General features: G+C 40.7%; 1 protein-coding gene across 1 annotated transcript in view; it reads left to right on the top strand.

Moving 5' to 3' along the window:
- Nucleotides 1–4,642: 4,642 nt before the first annotated feature.
- PTPN21 (protein tyrosine phosphatase, non-receptor type 21) overlaps nt 4,643–8,311 on the top strand; it is a 41,854-nt gene continuing 38,185 nt past the window's right edge. The window contains 1 exon segment of the mRNA XM_027673194.1: nt 4,643–5,057. The gene's annotated coding sequence lies outside the window, so the exon portion shown is untranslated.

Raw genomic sequence — 8,311 nt, 5'->3', positions numbered from 1 at the left:
TCTCTTAAGGACCACACAAATTGAAGATTTCAATATTTATTTGCTAAAAACCAAATAAATTATGGTATAGCAATACACACAGTATCCAAGTAACTGTTAATGCCACACTACAGCTATATAATGAAAGGATTTTAGCGCTGAATTTTAATTTTGTGATCCCACAGTAGACTGATAAGCCTTAAAACAACATGCCTTTTTTTTTCCGAAGAAAAAGGTTGCCAGGTGCCCATCAAAGCTGCTGTATCACACCCCCCCTTTATTGTCTTGGCAAGAGAGAGAAAATATAACAAAAGGCTCGTTGGTCAAGGACAGGAGAGGTCACTCAACAATTACTGTCACAGACAAAATAGACTGGAGAAATTAGTTTAATTTATTAACAATCAAACCAGGGTTGGATAATAGGAAATAAAATCAAATCTTAAAACACCTACTCCACACCTCTTCCTTCTTCCAGGGCTTAACCTTACTCCCAGTTCTCTACTTCCTTCCCCTGGCAACACAGGGGAACAGGAATGGGCATTACAGTCAGTTCGTCACCTGTTGTCTCGGACACTCTTTCCTCCTTGGGGGTAAGAATACTTCCCCTGCTCCCAGGAGAAACAGCTTTCCACAGATTGTTCCCACAGGCTGCAGTTCACAACATGTCCCAGCATGGATCCCTTTCATTGGATGCAGTTCTTCAGGAACAGGCTGCTCCAGCGTGGGACCCCCATGGGGTCACAAGTCCTGGCAGAAAACTCCTCCAGCGTGGCCTCCTCTCTCCATGGGACCACAGGTCCTGCCAGGAGCTTGCTTCGCCATGGGCTTCCCACAGTTTCACAGCCTCCAGGCATCCATGTGCTCCAGCGTAGGCTGCAGATGGATCTCTGCTCCACTATAGACCTCCATGGACTGCAGGAGCACGGTTGCCTCACCATAGTCTTCACCTCGGGCTGCAGGGGAATCTCTGCTCCAGGATCTGGAGAACCTCCTCCCCCTCCTTCTTCACTGACCTTTGTGTCTGCAGGGCTGTCCTCTTCATATTCTCACTCCTCTGGCTGCAATTTGCTTCTGCCCAATAACTTTTCTTCCCTTCTAAACATGTCACCCCAGAGGTGCTACTGCTGTGGCTGATGGGCTCAGCCTTGGCCAGCGGTGGGTCTATCTTGGAGCCATCTGGCATTTGCTCGGTCAGACACAGGGGAAGCTTCTGACAACTTCTCACACAAGTTACCCCTGTAGCTCCTCCACTACCAAAACCTGGCCACACAAACCCAACACAAATATCAACTGGTCTTACTGCTACAAGGGATCAGTTGCAGAGGAAGAAAAGCCTACGGGGTAAGGATAGTAGTAAGCAAAAAAGAAGTAATGTTTGAGGCAAACCATTTATCTTTTGCACCAGTGTCCCAGCTTCACTTCAGCTGATCTAGTGATCAGTAACATTGTTGAAAGCCCAGCCTACAGATAAAGGATCTTTTACAAGTAATGCCACTGGTTAAAATAAACTCCAGGCTTTGTAGTTAACAGCTGTGTTAATCTCTTTCTGCATCACTGCTCCTGATATAAACCAAACATCATACAGAGATAGCCTAGACTAATTATTGCTAATGATCTGAGCTGTTTGCCTGACTCTGGTTATAACATATTGGTGTTACAGTGAGATGGAACTAGTAACAGATTAGTTTAATTACACCATTTTAACCTTTAAGAGACACATTTTACTTTCTTAAGAAAGTATTATTGGAACAAGAAAAATAATTATTGCAGTGCAAAAATAGGAATTGAGTTTATTTCATTATTAAGGGATTTACTTTAGAAAGAAATACTGTGCTAAAAAAAGTTTCCTTTGAAAATAAAAAAAGGAGCTTATTGCTTCAAGTTCAACATTACATTCTGTGTAGGAAAACTGCCTGTTTTCTTCTAATAGGAAAATTCTATAGCCTTAATTAGTTACTTAGTAGAACATGTTCAACACTTTACAGCACCTTGTAAGTAAAAATGAATCTTGCACACATGAAATTGCAGGCTTCAAGGATGTAATAGACATATTGTTTACTCATTTTTCTGGCACTCCATTCTCTGTATTACTATAAAAAATATATAAGGATGCATAAAGTCCCAGCTATCTCTTGTTTTTCACAAATAAGAAATGACTGATGAAAAAGCAAGGAGGCTTCAGACACAGAGCCAAACATGGAGGTGATGAACAAAGTGAATTTGTTCAGAGAACAGCTTTGCATCACATGTAGAATCAGAGGTATTCTGACTGCAGTTCATGAAGTCACTATTTTGCATGGTGTAAATCAAGATATTTTTCCACATGACTTCTTCATTGTTTCAGCATTGTGGGAAAGCCCCTTTAACTAGCACTTTCCGGATTATCCTGCCTGTGTTTTTATCACGAATAGTAACTCTCCACTAGGCTGAGGAGTGTATACATGCATACCACTTTTCTGCCTGGAGGGTGGCCCATTCTGCTTCCTCTTTGGCTCACTTCCAACTTTACGTTTAAGTCAATGCAAAGACCTGATGCTGGACAGAGCTTGCAGAACCGAAATAAGCTGAATATTTGCATCAACCTTTACCCTGTTGGTTGATACACTCAACTGCAATCACATATTTGGACCAAGAGCAGGAAAAAAAAAACAACAAAAATCTGCTCCAGAAGGGACAATGTCAATAAGAACAAAATAGATTTATCCCTGTTCCATTATGGCAGGCCTTATCCAACCCAAGGGGCAGCAACTTTCCCTTGTACTCATAGAACAAGGGCTGCAACATTCAGCTGTAGGATATTAGTCATTTCCTCACATACACTTCAACAAGAGAGTAAAGAGTACCAGCAAAAGATGTAGTCAACATCCATGCATGTCATGAGTGTTGACCAGGGCTTAAAGGAGGAAGCAGAAGCACAGTATTGTGGCCTGAGGCAATCACTCTACATCTTATTGATGTGTCTTTATCAATCATCCCATGTTTATGGATGCCTTTGTCTCTTTGCACTTTTTATTAGAATTGACAGTTGGAGCAAAGCAAGTAACATAGAGCTGATGAGGAAATAAAATGAGATAGGGCAAAATGGAGAAGGTGCAGAAAAATACAGAGTTGGGATACAATCTGAGGTTACAAAATTAAAAAAGCAGCAGAAGAAAAAAATTACTTGGGTATAAAAAATGTGAGAGGCTTCAAAAGAAGATGCAGACTGCAGAGGAGCATATTGGCAACATCCTAGCTGTCTCTTTTAAGATGAGATGTTGTCTTTAACATAAATGCAAAGAAAGAAAATGCAGCAAGAGGTAACTATGGAAAACAAGGGAAGTCTAATAAATGCAACTTCTAGGCAGGGACTCAGGCAGGAAATGGGTGTGATGAAGAATTAGAATAGGAAATGTGACAGATAAGAGAATTGAGACCTTGTTTCCAGTTTGAATTGTTTAGAAATAGGAGGGGTTGCCTTCATAACTCTGAACTTTCGTGGCTTGGATTTGTCATATGCTGTATTAGAGAGTTTTTTCCAGCAAGTAACCATAGTTCTGTCCTGTAGCATACACCATTAGGAAAGGGTATCCATTTTGGTTACTTCAAAGTTAGTTTATTTTACCCAAATTACTTTTTTATATTTTGCTTATGGACTGCTCATCATGACTGTGACTGATGTATGGAGAAGAAAAAAAAAGATATTTCTCTGATCTAAGGAAAGACAACTGTGTCTAGAGAAATAACTCAGAAGAATTCATTATAGCACAAAATTACCTGCATATTTCAGCTGAGATTAGTGTCCTCCTGAGTAACATGCTATTTGCATAGTTGACCTGCAGGTTAGACCTGCTCAGACAGTAGCATGTTTGTGCACTTTACCTTACCAAAACACTTTCTAAGTGTTACAGTTATGAGTCAGCATTCACATACTTTACTTTTTCCTCATCCCTGCCCCAGTTCAAGTTTGTATATACTTTTGCCTGGCTCACACAATGGGGAGAGCCATAATATTCCAAATGGCATGCAACAATTGCAGATTTCACAGGCACACAAACACACAGAGGTCTCCGTATACTTGTGAGACTGGAGTGCAGCCCTTGGGATGGTGTTTGCATTAATTAAACACTGTAAATATTCCTGAATTGATATGCATTTAAAGCTTGCTAAGACAGTTGTTATCAAGGGTGTAATTTCTATTGACACCTTTGGGAGTTTTAAGTCCAGACAAGGGCTGAAAGATCAGCCTGTATTCTGCATTTTCTTGTTGTGTATCTTACCAACAACTGAAACTTTGCAAGGACTTTTGTTTTCAGCTGCAGATATAAATGTATGTGCATAGGTCATTTGATAAGGCACAAACTGATTAAACCTTGAAAATATTTCCAAGCTGCTTGAAAATAAGACCAACAGAATTTTGGTAAGAGATTTGCCTTAATTGGAAGGGCTTAAAATAAATGATCATATGATTAAAAAAAGCAAGGATTGCCTGCTATTTGTTGTAACCCCTATTTCTGTAGTGCCCCTGTAGCCAGAGAAGCAGCTGTTCATTGCTGACATTCTCCCTGCCAGGCATTCCAACTCTCTGAGGTAATGGGCTACAAGCATACGGGCCTTCGCTTTAATTCTTTCAGCGTATCCTTCCGCATGGATAGAGCGAGGGGAACGCCTCCAGGAAAAGAAATTAAATGCACACACACAGAGGCACACAGGGACGGGCGATTTGAAAATATTCCTGAGAACGCAATTTGCGCTCATGCGGCACAGCGTCACATGAAAGAGGCCGCCTGAAGAGCTGGCTGGCACAGGTTTATTTTGTTGTAATATTTTCTTCCACCCCCCAGCTCTTTACCCAGTGGAATGATATCCAGAGCAAGTTTTTTGAGACAGGAAGTGAGGAATGTTTTCACTATGAGTGATCTGAGAAGAAGGTGGGTTAGCCGAGATAGCAGCTGTTTCGGACAAGAGCAACACAGTAAGTCAGTTCCCGAGGAATACAGATGAGATGGCTCCGGGAGGAAAAGTCTTGGAGCACTGAGGGCTTTTTTCAGCTACACGTATGTGAAAGGAGACTCGGTGTCTTTGGATCGCTCTGCAAGGTAAGGGGAAAACAGCAGGCAGAGTGAAAACATAGCGGCTGAACTTCTCTGCTGTGTAGTGTAAGGGTGAGGAGTTTCAAGCATTTACTTTTTGAAAATTAAAGGTGTTGGGACTGTGCTTCTGGAGGTAGGGGAGGTTTGAGATATGCACTTATTGCTGCTCTCTCAGTCCAAGAGTCATGTCAAAGATTAACTGGTAAAACGGGGGAGAGTGGAGTATTCTGATTATTTTTTTCTGGCTCCCCAAATATTTCTGAAATAAATATATGTATTTCAAGTCTTTGAAATAATGGGAACCCTTTTTCACCATTATATATTGCAGTTTTATTTTGATTAGTGTCATTCATGCAGGCTGTTAAAAAAATCTTTGTGAAGTAAAATACTAATAATTGAGGGAGTGGGGAGTGTAGGCAAAAGAGAAAATGTTCAGTGATCACATATCTGTCATGACCATGTTGCTGAAATTCTAATATAGCATTTTTGAAACTACAGGATTCTGTTAAAATATACAAACTTTGGCCACTAACGACATTTTTAGCTGTTACATGAAAATTCCAGGCTTGGTAAATAAAGACCTGTTACTGTAAAGGTCATTAGTTGGATTTGTAACTCCTGGCAGTATGTAGTTCATTTTTGCTAAAGGAGCTTTAAAACAATGCAGATGTGTTTGAATTTAAAGTAATGCAGATGGCAACTATGAGACCACCTAACACTGCAGAATGTTCAGCTGCTGAATAAAACCAGCACAGCTGTGTTTGCAGGAACTACACATGGCTAGCAGTAGAAGATACTGAATGATAGCTCAGTGTTATTCATCAAACTTGCCTTTATTCTACAATATTTATTATATGTCAGGAGTTTTTTCTTTTAGTTGGTCCTTTGTGACGTGGTCTGGAAGTTAATTACTTAAGTTTTCCTTGTTATAAATGTGTTTCAGAAGTCATGAAGATTATGTCAGACATGTACTGAGTTAAAATGCATTTAGGGAAAATGCTCAGTGGACCAATAAATGCAAACAAGGGATCTTAAACTGAAGAATGCTCCTGGCTGGCATGTTCTGAAAATTCTGCTCTAAACTTCCTATGCTGGCATTGTTACCTGTCTGCATAGAGAAATAACTGAAAGTCTGAGACTTCCTCATGTCAGCATTAGATGGTTTGAAAATTTCACCTGTCTGTTTGGCCTTTGTTTAATGATTTATTTTTTTTTAATTTTTGTTTCTTTCCATGACCTTAGAATACTTTCTTAAGGGCCTGATATGGGCACAAAAGTTTGAAAGTCTTTTGTATTCAGTGGTACTACATAAAACCAGAGATTAAACAGCACTGCATTTCTAACTGCAGCTTTCAAAGAGAGGAGTAAGTTGGTTTTCCTCGTTGCTGTAGCACTAAAGAAAGTGCGTAACTGTGCAAATAATGTATTGGAAAATGGGGGGTGGAAGCTTGGGGACATGGGCTGAGGTCAGTCAGCCAAAAGTTACTGTAACAGGAATAAACCCAGTGAGAGATTCTGCTGGCAGTGGGCAGGGGACTAAAAGCTTCTGTCGGTAGAGCATTCCCTGCATGCTGCTCAAGCAGGACTGGATTTGGAAGATCAAAGTGCAGAGCAAGTAATAAAGTTAGGATTCCCTGTATATCCCTGTATTTTTCAGGGAAACCTGTTATCCGTTGTTATTTATTCTACAGCTGCACCCAAAAATAAATTAGTTGGCATTTGGGTCAGGGTTTTTTTCTTATTCAGCTAAGATTTTAGGTGGTATCTGTTGAGGACAGGGATTGTGTAGGATGGTAGAACTGCTTCCAGATTATCAGAAACGTGGTCATGAAATATGCTTCTGGTCATTCTTTGGAGTAGGGTTGCAAAGATGTCATTAGGGAAAAATGCCACGCTGCCTCCTCTTTCTCCCCATTTAAGGCCTTTAGTGTCTTTCTGCCTCCCTTTCTTCTTTGCTGTGCTGCTTGCAAGGGAATAGGGAGGCTGATACAAAGTTTTCAGCCTAAAGAGTTTGAGATTGTGTTGGATAACATTAAGTTTCTAGGTAGGTGTATAAAGGTCCAAGCAGTATGTGGTATCTGTTTGTTTATAGCTACACCACCTTTGAGTTTAAAAACAGGTGTGATAGGAAGACTACTTCTTCCGGTTCACCGTTCCAAAGAAATGGGTATCCTCACGTTACTCCTGTCTGGTCATCCTGAGAGTCCTGGGAAATTGAATTACACCTTTTAATAGGTGCTACTAATACATACCAGCCTGAAAAAAAAAAAAAAGTAGGCTGCTGTTTTCTTTCCCTTTTCAGGCGGGGCAACGCTGCCACTAGAGGTCCACGGGCAGAGAGGAGAGAAAGCAGCGTGGCTTTAACCCAGGTGGCAATGCCTGGCCCACGGGCACGGCCCACGTTGCTCCTGCAGCCCTGCTCTGCCTCACACAGCCCCAGGTTGGAGCAGCCTGGTCTAGTGAATGGAATCCCTGCCCGTGGCAGGGGAGTTGGAACTAGATGATCTTTAAGATCTCTTCAAACCCAAACCTTTCTGTGATTCTATGACAAATTTCTTAGATCAGGGTGCACGCAGAAAGAAAACACTTGAAAAAGGAGAAAGGCAAAGCTTGGGATGGAGTTGACAGGAGAGGAGGCGTGAAGGTGTTTGGAAAAGGTGGGGAAATGGGTGGCTACCTGTAGCCTGGGAATGAATATGTTTTTCAAGGAAAAATTAGAAAATAAATGGTTCTCAGAATTCATGTAGTCTTTTGGTGAAGCAAAGCATAACTTAAAGCATCATACAGAAGTTTAGCATGAGGAATAATGGCACAGCTAGCTGTAATTCAGGGAAAATTAGAGGAATTACATTTTAATTGTCTGGTAGGAAACGGCTAAGGTGTGAGCTTTAATGCCTCCCTGCCTTTCTTTTTTTCCCCCTCAATCTTTTATGGGGCTTGGTTTTGCATTTATCCACCAACAGATAGTGGCTGAGCTGTATGATGCTCTGAAAAACAAGCCAGAGTGCTGGATTTGCTTGTAGAGAAAGTGACTTTGTTCAGTATTAGAAATACCTTAGGCAACCTGGACTTTGTAGAAGTATTTCGTTTAAATACCGATTCAGTTTATACATACTTATTTTAAGATATTGCAGCCACATTTGACTAAGACTCGTTATTCGCTTGTGAGTTTAAAAAAAAAAAGAAATCAACTTGCCAAAAACCAGTGTCATTTGTGGAAAAACCAGAAACTCCGGTACTTATTTCATTATTTGAATACA

Source organism: Neopelma chrysocephalum, unplaced genomic scaffold (genome assembly GCF_003984885.1).
Source record: "Neopelma chrysocephalum unplaced genomic scaffold, ASM398488v2 Primary Assembly neopelma1_24, whole genome shotgun sequence".
Taxonomy (NCBI): Eukaryota; Metazoa; Chordata; class Aves; order Passeriformes; family Pipridae; genus Neopelma; species Neopelma chrysocephalum.
The sequence above is the reverse complement of the archived record's forward strand: the minus strand, read 5'-3'. Positions and strand labels throughout refer to the sequence as shown.